Here is a 14,544-nt window from a genome sequence, read left to right on the forward strand (position 1 = left end):
ATGTTCTTTTCTTGCACTTTTGCTCAGTAAATTATAAAAAAAATTGTAAATTTCTTCCGATTTACTGAATGTTCCCTTGACGAATCCACCAAGTGTGTTTCCAGCTGTCTCCTTATAATGTGACTGTTGTGGCGGAGATTCCAGAGTCCTCCCTTTCTAAGGTGTCACGTCAACTTGAGATCTTGCTTACGGAACAGAAAAGCAAGCCTGTTCTATCTGGAGGGATGCGGCCTTTCAGTTTGGCTGTGACAATTCATGTCAGTTTGCTAGGTTATTGTCTTCTTCATCCAGTTTGCACCAAACTGACAATTTCTCCCAGGGAACTCCCTCGCATGCCTTTGGGGATTTATGAGCGTAGTGCCCTGCCACCGGCCCGTGGGATGCCGAATAACCAGGGTCACTGCTGCTTACTCAACTCCTCTCCAGCACTCGCAGCTGTCGGGAAAGCAAAGCCCAAAGCAAATAAAATCCCAAATACATAAAAAAACAGATGCAGAGCTGTGTACCATGGAGAGGGAGAAGCAGCAAAAATTCCAAAAACTGCTGTAGTATGGGGGGGGGATTTTCCAGAACTGCTTATGAGCCTAAAAAATGTAAGCTCGGCCTTTCAAAATGGGCGTGACCCAGATATAGAGGGGGCGTGGCTTGTTAGTTGTACATCTGTCTATAGACGGATATTACGAACAAAAGAAACCCAAAAGGCTGTGCTCACCTGATGCAAAGTAAAAAAACAAAAAACAAAAAAAACAATGTCCAGCTTCCAAAAAAAGTGACAGCCTTTATTCCATGTGAACATTGAAATCTAATGCAAAATCCATGTCTACGCGTTTTAGATCAAGTAATGCTGATCCTTACTCATGACATGAAATGCCAGATGTAGTAGTATGAGTTAGGCCTCATGCACATGATTTGGCTTCAGTGGTCCGTGTCCGATTTTGCTTCAGTTGTGTTCCCTTGTGTCTTCCTTTTTTTTTGTCTGACAGGGGAAAAAAAAGAAAGGTTAGGCCTCATGCACACGACCGTATTTTTTCACGGTACGCAAAAGGGGGTTTCGTTGGTCCGTGATCCGTGACCGTTTTTTCGTCCGTGGGTCTTCCTTGATTTTTGGAGGATCCACGGACATGAAAAAACTGTCGTTTTGGTGTCCGCCTGGCCGTGCGGAGCCAAACGGATCCGTCCTGAATTACAATGCAAGTCAATGGGGACGGATCTGTTTGACGTTGACACAATATGGTGCAATTGCAAACGGATCCGTCCCCCATTGACTTTCAATGTAAAGTCAGGAGTTAATATACCATAGGATCGGAGTTTTCTCCAATCCGATGGTATATTTTAACTTGAAGCGTCCCCATCACCATGGGAACGCATCTATGTTAGAATATACCATCGGATTTGAGTTACATCGTAAAACTCAGATCCAACAGTATATTCTAACACAGAGGCGTTCCCATGGTGATGGGGACGCTTCAGGTTAGAATATACTAACAGAACTGTTTACATGACTGCCCCCTGCTGCCTGCCAGCACCCGATCTCTTACAGGGGGCTGTGATCCGCACAATTAACCCTTCAGGTGCTGCACCTGAAGGGGTTAATTGTGCGTATCATAGCCCCCTGTAAGAGATCAGGGGCTGCCAGGCAGCAGGGGGCAGACCCCCCTCCCTCCCCAGTTTGAATATTATTGGTGGCCAGTGTGCGGCCTCTGTCGCCCCCCTCCCCCCTCTATTATAATTTCATTGGTGGCCAGTGTGCGGCCTCCGTCGCCCCCCCCCTCTTCCCCTCCCTGTATTGCATTATCATTGGTGGCCAGTGTGCGGGCCCCCCTCTATTGTATTAATATATTAATATCATTGGTGGCCAGTGTGCGGCCTCGCCTCTCCCCCCCCCCCCCCCCCGATCATTGGTGGCAGCGGAGATTCCGATCGGAGTCCCAGTTTAATCGCTCTGGGGCTCCGATCGGTAACCATGGCAACCAGGACGCTACTGCAGGCCTGGTTGCCATGGTTACTTAGCAATATTACAATATTAGAAGCATCATACTTACCTGCTGGCTGCTGCGCTGTCTATGTCCGGCCGGGAGCTCCTCCTACTGGTAAGTGACAGATCATTAAGCAATGCGCCGCACACTGGGCACCAATGATATTAATACAATAGAGGGGAGGCCGGGGGGGGGCGCACACTGGCCACCAATGATATTACAAAAGGGAAGGGGGGGGGGGGCCGCACACTGGCCACCAATGATATTCAAACTGGGGAGGGAGGGGGGTCTGCCCCCTGCTGCCTGGCAGCCCCTGATCTCTTATAGGGGGCTATGATATGCACAATTAACCCCACAGGTGCAGCACCTGAGGGGTTAATTGTGCGGATCACAGCCCCCTGTAAGAGATCGGGTGCTGCCAGGCAGCAGGGGGAAGTCATGTACACAGTTCGTAGTATATTCTAACTAGAAGCGTCCCCATCACTATGGGAACGCCTCTGTGTTAGAATATACTGTCGGATTTGAGTTTTCACCAAGTGAAAACTCATCTCTGAAAAAGCTTTTATGCAGACGGATCTTCGAATCTGTCTGTATGAAAGTAACCTACGGTCACGGATCACGGACGCGGATGCCAATCTTGTGTGCATCCGTGTTCTTTCACGGACCCATTGACTTGAATAGGTCTGTGAACCGTTGTCCGTCAAAAAAATAGGACAGGTCATATTTTTTTGACGGACAGGAAACACGGATCACGGATGCGGCTGCAAAACGGTGCATTTTCCGATTTTTTTTTCACAGCTCCATAGAAATGAATGGGACCTCCGCTAAACTGTGAAAAATAACGGAACGGACGCGGATGCACACAACGGTCGTGTGCATGAGGCCTAAGGATCAGCATTACTTTTTTTGGAATCTGGACATTGTTCTGTTTTTTTCTTTATAGACTGATATATTGTGGTTAAAGGGCAGAAACCGTGACAAACATGAAATAATAGGGGAAAATAACTGAAATAAAGTGGCCTAAATGGCAGGGCTGTGGAGTCGGAGTCGAGGAGTCGGAGGCAATTTTGGGTACCTGGAGTCGGAGTCGGCAAAAAATTAACCGACTCCGATTCCTACTAGATTTAAATTGGAATAAAAAAAAAAAGCAAGTTTAAATGTCCCAATTCACAAAAAGTTATAATTTTCGCCCTATAAGACGCACCTGCCCATATAACGCACCTAGGTTTTTAAGGAGGAAAATAAGAAAAAAAATATTTTGAACCAAAATGTGTGCTTTTGAACTAATGGTGGTCTGTGGATGGCACTGTTATGGGGGCATCTGTGGATGGCACTGTTATGGGGGCATCTGTGGATGGCACTATTATGGGGGCATCTGTGGGTGGCACTGTTATGGGGGCATCTGTGGGTGGCACTGTTATGGGGGCATCTGTGGGTGGCACTGTTATGGGGGATCATTGTGGGGGCATCTGTGGATGACATATATATAGCATCTTATCTTATGTGTCATCCACAGATCCCCCCCATAACAGTGTCCCTGTGTAGTGAATGGGGGCCGGCATCTGTTTCTGTAATGGCAGCGGGGCCCAGTGCCCGCTTCATTCATAAAGTGGGCGGAGCAGGCGCGTGACGTAGTGAGCTACGCTACGAGCGCCCGCCCGGCCTCCTGACTGCCAAGAAGTTAGTAGTAAGTAGTACAGCACTAGATTTAAGATGATTGGAATACTATAACAATACCCACAAGTTAGATATGATTACCGTATACTACAGTGAGCGGGGCCCGGTGTAGTAGAATACAGTGACTGCACCGGGGCCTGCTGCCATTACAGAAACAGATGCCGGCCCCCAGCCCCTCCTCCCTCTCAGCCTGTTCACCGGATGCACTTCTATTTTTCCCCCACTTTTGCGAAAAATACGGTACTTCTCTACTGTAAGAATAAAGGCCAATGCATGCAGTGCGTCACGTGACCGCAAAATGAACACGTTAAGTGACCATGAAGAAGCAGGCTTTTTATATGCTTCACTATATGGCACGCAACGCACAGTTAAGGAGCGGCAATACTTATACTTTCCATTGTGTTGTGTTCCGCTGTTACAGGGAACGCAGCGTCCATGGTTAACCTCGCCTCTCACTGATAACTGATCAAGAAAATATGTTTTTTGCAGGACTAGAGACTTGTATCAGTGACGGGAATGGATGGTCAATAGCTCAAGACTGAAGCTGTAAACCATCTGAAAAACTGCTGTCATTCAGCTAAGGCCATAAAAACTTGTAACCTCAGATTGTTAGCTTAAACTTTAAACATGACTATGGGATTCTACTGGGGAAATCAGGTTTTACAATAAATGCCCCTTCCTGGATCCTCCCACTGCCCGATCATCAGCAGAAGATCAGCACACAAAGGAGAAGGCAGCGGCTTCCTGGCCAGTAGTTCTGTGCTAATGACATGTACAGTCAGGTCCATAAATATTGGGACATCAACACAATTCTAACATTTTTGGCTCTATACACCACAAACAATGGATTTGAAATGAAACAAACAAGATGTGCTTTACCTGCAGACTGTCATTTTTAATTTGAGGTATTTACATCCAAATCAGGTGAACGGTGCAGGAATTACAACAGTTTTCATATGTGCCTCCCACTTGTTAAGGGACCAAAAGTAATGGGACAATTGTCTTCTCAGCTGTTCCATGGCCAGGTGTGTGTTACTCCCTCATTATCCCCATTACAATGAGCAGATAAAAGGTCCAGAGGTCATTTCCAGTCTGCTGTTTGCATTTGGAATCTGTTGCTGTCAACTCTCAAGATGAGATCCAAAGAGCTGTCACTATCAGTGAAGCAAGCCATCATTAGGCTGAAAAAACACCACAAACCCATCAGAGAGATAGCAAAAACATTAGGCCTGGCCAAAATAACTGTTTGGAACATTCTTAAAAAGAAGGAACGCACCGGTGAGCTCAGCAACACCAAAAGACCCGGAAGACCACGGAAAACAACTGTGGTGGATGAGCGAAGAATTCTTTCCCTGGTGAAGAAAACACCCTTCACAACAGTTGACCAGATCAAGAACACTCTCCAGGAGGTAGGTGTATGTGTGTCAAAGTCAACAATCAGGAGAAGACTTCACCAGAGTGAATACAAAGGGTTTACTACAAGATGGAAACCATTGGTGAGCCTCAAAAACAGGAAGGCCAGATTAGAGTTTGCCAAACGACATCTAAAAAAGCCTTCACAGTTCTGGAACAACATCCTATGGACAGATGAGACCAATATCAACTTGGACCAGAGTGATGGGAAGAGAAGAGTATGGAGAAGGAAAGGAACTGCTCATGATCCTGAGCATACCACCTCATCAGTGAAGCATGGTGGTGGTAGTGTCATGGCGTGGGCATGTATGGCTGCCAATGGAACTGCTTCTCTTGTATTTATTGATGATGTGACTGCTGACTAAAGCAGCAGGATGAATTCTAAAGTGTTTCGGGCAATATTATCTGCTCATATTCAGCCACATGCTTCAGAACTCATTGGACGGCGCTTCACAGTGCAGATGGACAATGACCCAAAGCATACTGCAAAAGCAACCAAAGAGTTTAAGGGAAAGAAGTGGAATGTTCTGCAATGGCCAAGTCAATCACCGGACCTGAATCCGATTGAGCATTTCACTTGCTGAAGACAAAACTGAAGGGAAAATGCCCCAAGAACAAGCAGGAACTGAAGACAGTTGCAGTAGAGGCCTGGCAGAGCATCACCAGGGATGAGACCAGCGTCTGGGGATGTCTATGCGTTCCAGACTTCAGGCTGTAATTGACTGCAAAGGATTTGCAACCAAGTATTAAAAAGTGAAAGTTTGATTTATGATTATTATTCTGTCCCATTACTTTTGGTCCCTTAACAAGTGGGAGGCACATATGGAAACTGCTGTAATTCCTGCACCGTTCACCTGATCTGGATGTAAATACCCTCAAATTACAGCTAACAGTCTGCAGGTAAAGCACATCTTGTTAGAATTGTGTCGATGTCCCAATATTTATGTACCTGGCTGTATGTTGCCTTTCTTTCCTTCAAGGAATGTATAAAATACATTTGCATATTAAATACAGAGGAGTCGACCATTTATCTACCGACTCCACAGCCCTGCTAAATGGGAGGAAATGCTCAAAACCCCCAAACACTGTGGCGTGTTTATAACCGGGGGAGCAATTCCTCAACATGTGATCCGTTTCTAACGGCAATCCCCAGAAAAAATTCACCAGGAAGGGGGTGAATACTTTTCACGCAGCACCCTGACATACTGGAGTGCAGGGGCGTTGCTAGGGTTTCAAAGTATCCGAGGCCCAAGCCCCAATGAATATGGCCAAATTCTCTAAGGCTACTTTCACACTTTCGGTAGCTTTCTCCTGCAAGCTGTTCCGGCCGCAGCACGGCAAACATGCCGAAAGGCGGCTGGAATAAAACTGCAGTAGTTTTTTTCAGCCCACCTCTCGGGATGTTTGCCATACTCCCTGGGAAGTCGACCCTACCCGCGCACACCGCATTTTGCTGTAGTTGCTATACAGCAGCACTTACCTGTCACATCCAGGGCCTCCAGGTGACGTCTCCTGCAATGTAGATCTTCTCGGTCATCATCTTCTCCGTTAGGTCCGTAAAACTTCTCTCAGCCGCCTCGTCTCTGCAGAGTGTGACACACAGACATTTTAGCTTCCTCATATTTCTATCATTATCCCCCAACCTGGAGCCCCCACAGTGTTATCCTGCTGCTCGCTGTGCTCCCCAATATCCCCAAATCCTATCCTGAAGAAAAATGAGTGCTGTACAGATAGCCCCCCCATAGTAATACTGCTCCTCGTAGTCCCACCAATAGTAATCCCCTTCTAGAATGCCCTCCTTAGTAATACTGCCCCCTACAGTGCCGCCAACAGTGATAACGCTCCCCAAGAGTGCCTCCATTAGTAGAAAAGCCCTCCAGTATTAATAATGCCCTCACAGAGCCCTCAGTACTAATAACGCCCCCATAGTGCTCTTTGTAGAAATAAAGCTATAGAGCTATAGAGCTATAAGACCCTTCTTTAGAGCCCCCAGTAGTAATAAGAACACCTAATGTTCCCTTGATTTAAAATACCCCTTCATTGCCCCCAGTATTTATACTGCCCCCTCCTGTTATAATGCTCTCCCCTGCAGTGCCCTCTGTAGTTACAGTTGCAAGAAAAAGTATGTGAACCCTTTGGAATGATCTGGATTTCTGCACAAATTGGTCATAAAATGTGATCTGATCTTCATCTAAGTCACAACAATAGACAATCACAGTCTGCTTAAACTAATAACACAAAGAGTTAAATGTTACCATGTTTTTATTGAACACACCATGTAAACCTTCACAGTGCAGGTGGAAAAAATATGTGAACCCCTAGACTAATGACATCTCCAAGAGCTAATTGGAGTGAGGTGTCAGCCAACTGGAGTCCAATCAATGAGATGAGATTCGAGGTGTTGGTTACAGCTGCCCTGCCCTATAAAAAACACACACCAGTTCTGGGTTTGTTTTTCACAAGAAGCATTGCCTGATGTGAATGATGCCTCGCACAAAAGAGCTCTCAGAAGACCTACGATTAAGAATTGTTGACTTTCATAAAGCTGGAAAGGGTTATAAAAGTATCTCCAAAAGTCTTGCTGTTCATCAGTCCACGGTAAGAAAAATTGTCTATAAATGGAGAAAGTTCAGCACTGCTGCTACTCTCCCTGGGAGTGGCCGTCCTGTAAAGATGACTGCAAGAGCACAGCGCAGACTGCTCAATGAGGTGAAGAAGAATCCTACAGTGTCAGCTAAAGACTTACAAAAGTCTCTGGCATATGCTAACATCCCTGTTAGCGAATCTCCGATACGTAAAACACTAAACAAGAATGGATTTTTATGGGAGGATACCACTGAGGAAGCCACTGCTGTCCAAAAAAACATTGCTGCACGTTTGAAGTTTGCACAAGAGCCCCTGGATGTTCCACAGCAGTACTGGCAAAATATTCTGTGGACAGATAAAACCAAAGTGGAGTTGTTTGGAAGAAACACACAACACTATGTGTGGAGGAAAAGAGGCACAGCACACCAACCTCAAAACCTCATCCCAACTGTGAAGTATGGTGGTGGGGGCATCATGGTTTGGGCCTGGATGGATTGCCATCATCGAAGGAAAAATGAATTCCCAAGTTTATCAAGACATTTTGCAGGAGAACTTAAGGCCATCTGTCCACCAGCTGAAGCTCAACAGAAGATGGGTGTTGCAACAGGACAACGACCCAAAGCATAGAAGTAAATCAACAACAGAATGGCTTAAACAGAAGAAAATCCGCCTTCTGGAGTGGCCCAGTCAGAGTCCTGACCTCAACCTGATTGAGATGCTGTGGCATGACCTCAAGAAAGAGATTCACACCAGACATCCCAAGAATATTCCTGAACTGAAACAGTTCTGTAAAGAGGAATGGTGAAGAATTACTCCTGACCGTTGTGTACGTCTGATCTGCAACTGCAGGAAACGTTTGGTGGAAGTTATTGCTGCCAAAGGAGGTTCAACCAGTTATTAAATCCAAGGGTTCACATACTTTTTCCACCTGCACTGTGAATGTTTACATGGTGTGTTCAATAAAAACATGGTAACATTTAACTCTTTGTGTGTTATTAGTTTAAGCAGACTGTGATTGTCTATTGTTGTGACTTAGATGAAGATCAGATCACATTTTATGACCAATTTGTGCAAAAATCCATATCATTCCAAAGGGTTCACATACTTTTTTTTGAAACTGTATATTCCTCCTCTTAGTATCCTCACAAACTATAATTCCTCAGCCTCTCAACCATACAGTCCCATGTAAATAACACTATCTCCCTTCCTCCGCCATCAATAACATCACTCCCTCCCACAGCCGCTATCAACATACAGTCCCATGTAAATAACATCACACCCTCTATCCAGCCTCCTAAAATATACAGTCCCATGTAAATAACATCACTCCCTCCCACAACCACCATCAACATACAGTCCCATGTAAATAACATCACTCCCTCCCACAGCCACCTCCAATATACAGTCCCATGTAAATAATATCACTCCCTCCCCCAGCCACCATCAATATACAGTCCCATGTAAATAACATCACTCCCTCCCCAGCCACCTCCAATATACAGTCCCATGTAAATAACATCACCCCCTTCCACAGCCGCAATCAACGTACAGCCCCATGTAAATAACATCACTATTGAACAATTAGTCCCATGATAACATCCCTCCCTTCAGCCCTAACATACAGTCCCAGTTAAATAACCACAACTCCCAGCATTGCTCTGCCTCTCCCTTCACTTACCTCTCCTCATATACAGACATCGCTACAGTTTCTTCTCCTCTTCACTGCCATCCTCTCCTGCACTAGTCACATGATGGTAACATCATTGCAGGTCCTTCTCAACCCCTGCCTTCTGCACTGATCACATGACCTGTGATGTCATCACAGGTCCTTCAGATCTTGCAGGGCATTAGATTCAATTGTATTGCCGTCCTGATGACAGCAATACAGTTGGATCTATCTGGCAGGCAGTACATTCGAGGCCTGGGACAAAATAGCAGGGGCCCCGAATGTTTTAGCCTAGCAACGCCTGCCCTGCTGGAGTGTATACAGTGCATACTGAACACTTGGCTTCGGTGCTGTGCTTTATGTAACAGGCGGCATGTGGTGGAGCTGTGTATGAAATGTCGTTTGTCATGTTCTGCACAGCTCTGTTTATTCTGAGGGGTGAACATCAAAGTGAACGCGCTGCCCACATCTGCTGCAAAAATCAGCGCATAAACACACTTCTGGCCCTATAAACATGGACAGCAGCCTCACAGTAACAGACCATTCCTCTTCCACCAGGAGGACATGCCACATGCATGGCCAGGATTATAGCACAGGAAGATCCAGGGCCTAACATCATCCATCATGGTAGTGTGCCATCGCTAAGGCTCTGTTCACATCACATCTGGTTCTTCAGCATATCGCCATGATAAAGTATAGCAGGCAGTGTACTTTTGTGGGATGCCTACGTACTGATGTTTGCTGGTCTGACAGAGGACACCCATTTCTACACTGGACGCAGCAGCCGTATGTTTTTTAGAAATGGCAGCAATCAGTGTAAAAAAATATTTTCTGATCCGGCTTTGAATATTGGAATATATGTTATAATGCTGCAGAGACCAATGTACTCAGAATTAATTAGTAAAATGCAGTATTGTTAATTACACTGCCTGTCCAATAAAAAAGTCGCCACCTGGATTTAACTAAGTAGATAGTTCTGAGCCTCCTATTGGATAATTACTGCATGGGCGATTATCTTTCAGCCGGCAATAAGTTATTTAACCTCAACTGGTACAATAAGTTGCTTCTTATTTCTTAAACAACCATGTCGAAAGACACATCTCGTGGTCATGGAAAAGATGTTAGTCTGTCTGAGAAGGGTCAAATCATTGGCATACATCAAGCAGAGAAAACATCTAAGGAGATTGCAGAAACTACTAAAATTGGGTTAAGAACTGTCCAACACATTATTAAAAACTAAAAGCATAGTGGGGACCCATCGTATTCGAGGAAGAAATGTGGCCGGAAAAAAATCTGAATGATGGTGATCGGCGATCACTTAAACGTTTGGTGAAATCAAATCGAAGAAAAACAACAGTAGAACTCGGGGCTATGTTTAATAGTGAAAATAAGAGCATTTCCACAGGCAAAATACGAAGGGAACTTAAGGGATTGGGACTAAACAGCTGTGTAGCCGTAAGAAAACCACTAATCAGTGAGGAAACCAGAAAGAAAGGCTTCAATTTGCTAAGGAGCATAAAGATTGGACTCTGGAGCAATGGGAGAAGGTGATGTGGTCTGATGAGTCCAGATTTAACCTGTTCCAAAGTGATGGGCGCATCAGGGTAAGAAGAGAGGCAGATGAAGTGATGCCCCCATCATGCCTAGTGCCTCCTGTACAAGCCTGTGGGGGCAGTGCTATGATATGGGGTTGCTGCAGTTGGTCAGGTCTAGGTTCAGCAACAGTATGTGCTCCAAGAATGAGGTCAGCGACTACCTGAACATACTGAAGGACCAGGTTATTCCATCAATGGATTTGTTCTTCCCTGATTGCATGGGCATATTCCAAGATGACAACGCCAGGATTCATCGGGCTCAAATTGTGAAAGGGAGCAGGAGACATCATTGTCACACATGGATCGGCCACCACAGAGTCCAGACCTTAACCCCATTGAGAATCTTTGGGATGTGCTGGAGAAGACTTTGCGCAGCAGTCAGACTCTACCATCATCAATGCAAGATATTGGTGAAAAAGTAATGCAACACTGGATGGAAATAGGCAGTGTATAAAGCAGTGTCCACCACCATGCCTGATACCACCATTAACCCCAACCTCAATTCAATAATGAATCATCTGCAAATAAAAGGGATCACTGCAGACTGCGAGACATCAGGAACGGTGGAGATGTCACCAGTACTCGTGACGGTTAGATGACAAGACCTTGACGGGTTAAAATGCATCTCCAGTTAGTTGATGGTTTTACTATGGCAGTTTTATAGGAATGAGGTCTTAAGGTGTCCGCCAGCCCAGTGAGGACAGGCACAACCAGCTTATGCTTGTCAGCAATGACTCGTCTTAAAGGCAGGAAACCGCAACTTCACGGTCACATTTCTGGGTGAAAGTCAAGGAAGTTGATAGACAAACTTTCTGCATTAGGCCAGATGATGGGAGTAACTGGTGCCAGAGGTCACCCACAAGAGGAGACGGATGGCAGCTGGCCATGAACTGGAGTCAGCTGTGAAGCAGAGGCGGCTCACACAATAACTGGAAGGACCATAAAGGAGTTGTCACCAGGAAGACTGCATATAATAGACGTCTCAGGGAAAGCTGCCAGAATATCAGACAGAGAAGTTCCAGGAAGAGATCTCCACTATGCTCTGTCTTCTGGTCTAATGAATGCCACACACTGCGGGTACAAGGGCCAGGTAATCTGACTTTCCTGATCAGATGCTGGATTACAGGAATTGCGCTGTACTATCACACAGCAAGGAGCCATGGGGAAAGTTTTCCATCGATAAGAGTGTTAGTCCTTCCAGCCAAACTGTGTCAGATTTTCTTCTTTATTTGTCAAATGTAACCAAATCAGCCCATCACCCTATAATACACAGACTGCCATCCATGCTCCCTTTCCACACTCAGGGTGGTTTCACACTACAAACTTTTTTCAAAAAAGTGATTTATTTTTATTTATTTTTTTGGTGGGGGAGGAGGGGGCAAAAATGACCACAGACAGATTTTGCATATTGGCCAACAGAAAATGATAAAACGCTGTACAAACACTGCTGTGTCTGAAGCTGCGTTTTTCGCTCCCTTGCCGTTTTAAATTGCAGGGTCAGGTGTTTTCTTCAGACATTTTCCCATCGACTTCTCTATAGGGAGTACGATAACTCCATGCTACAACCAGCTAGAGATACGAACCTGCTCTACAAGCTTTCCAACAAGACCAGGATAGCAGTGCTATCCACCATACAGCCGGAGACAGAGCAGGGTGAAGTAGGATACGAGGGGCTGCATATGCCTGCAGCGTTCACTCTGAAGGCTCTATCTCTGGCTGTATTGCAGCTAGCACCACACTCACAGGTTTGCCCTAAAACTTACATTCTCACGCGGCTCACATGTCACCCTTTCTACATGATTCCAGAGAGAGGGTGACATGGACTTCTGTAAATGTAATTAACACCCCCCGACCCCCATCAATTAGAGGATATATTTGCTCTCTGTCACCTACAAAGGGTCTTTTTTTCCAGAAAAGGAGTGATTTTATGCAGGCATGTACCTCTAGAGACACCACCTATACATGATATACCAGTCACATAACACAACACCCATATTAAGTACAGTACCAAGTAAACTTTATTAAAACATATAATAATCACATACAAATAACCATCCCAATAAAGTGTTAAAAAACATAATTAAAAATTAACCCAGGAAAACGGTCACAAAGCTGCAAAACTATGTAGACATAATATTAGGACAATAGGTCCTCACATAGTTTTAATGTCTAGAGAATGTAGTATTGAATATCCCCACATTCTATGGGACAGTGCTCAGTGTAAATGGGTACACCCACTTCCGAAAAGTAGGATTTTAATCAATATGTTGTCGATTAACTCAAGAACAACTTCTAAATTTTTGACAAGAGTCATACAGAACATTTGTTTAACCCATAACATGACAGTAAGGTTAATAATATAACACACATTTCAAAATCATCAGTTTTAGGGCTCATTCAGACGGCCGTATGTTTTGTTACGCATTTTTGCGGAACGGGTGCGGACACATTCATTTTAATGGGACTGCAAAATATGGGGACCGCGGCCCCACAAAAAATATAGAGCATGTCCTATTCTTGTCTGCAAATGCAGACAAGAATAAGCATTTTCTATGAGAGTGGCGGCCATGTGCAGTCCGCAAATTGCGGAATGCACACGGCCGGTATCCGTGTTTTGCGGATAACACATACGGCCATCTGAATGAGCCCTTACTCAAATTAGTTGCATTAACTAAATAATCCCCACATCAAAAACTACTACATCTGGCATTTTGTGTGACCGCCATGATTTTTAAGGACAGCACCAAGTCTTCTAGACATGTAATGAACAAGCTGGCGACAGACTGTGACATCCATCTTTTTCCATTCTTCAGGAACAAGCTCTTTTAGAGTCTGGGTGCCGGATAGAGAGTGAGGTTTGTCTCTGCAGACCTCGCCATAGGTGTCCATTGGGTTCAGACCAGGAGACACACGTGGCCACTGAAACACCTTCACCCGGTTCTTCTTCAGAATTGGCCTTCGATGTGTGTACTGGATCATTGTCATGTTAGAAAAATGCAGGATAACCAAGGGCCCGGAGTGACGGCAGCTTTTTCTCTTTTAGTATAGAGAAGCACATCTGTGAATTCCTGATCCCATCAATAAAGTGCAGCCCCGACCCCAGCATGTCAGTAATCGTCTTGTTAACTCAGGTGAGAATGTTGACGAGCACAAGGCTGGAGATCATTATGTCAGGCTGATTGGGTTCAAATGCCAGACTTGACATGTTAAAAGGAGGGTGATGCTTGAAATCATTGTTCTTCCATTGTTAACCATGGTGACCTGCAAAGAAACGTGTGCAGCCATCATCGCGTTGCATAAAAATGGCTTTACAGGCAAGGATATTGTGGCTACTAAGATTGCACCTCAAATCAACAATTTATAGGATCATCAAGAACTTCAAGGAAAGAGGTTCAATTCTTGTTAAGAAGGCTTCAGGGCGTCCAAGAAAGTCCAGCAAGTGCCAGGATCGTCTCCTAAAGAGGATTCAGCTGCTGGATCGGAGTGCCACCAGTGCAGAGCTTGCTCAGGAATAGCAGCAGGCAGGTGGGAGCGCATCTGCACGCACAGTGAGGCCAAGACTTTTGGAAGATGGCCTGGTGTCAAGAAGGGCAGCAAAGAAGCCACTTCTCTCTAAAAAAACATCAGGGAC

Source organism: Bufo bufo, chromosome 4 (assembly GCF_905171765.1).
Source record: "Bufo bufo chromosome 4, aBufBuf1.1, whole genome shotgun sequence".
Lineage (NCBI taxonomy): Eukaryota > Metazoa > Chordata > Amphibia > Anura > Bufonidae > Bufo > Bufo bufo.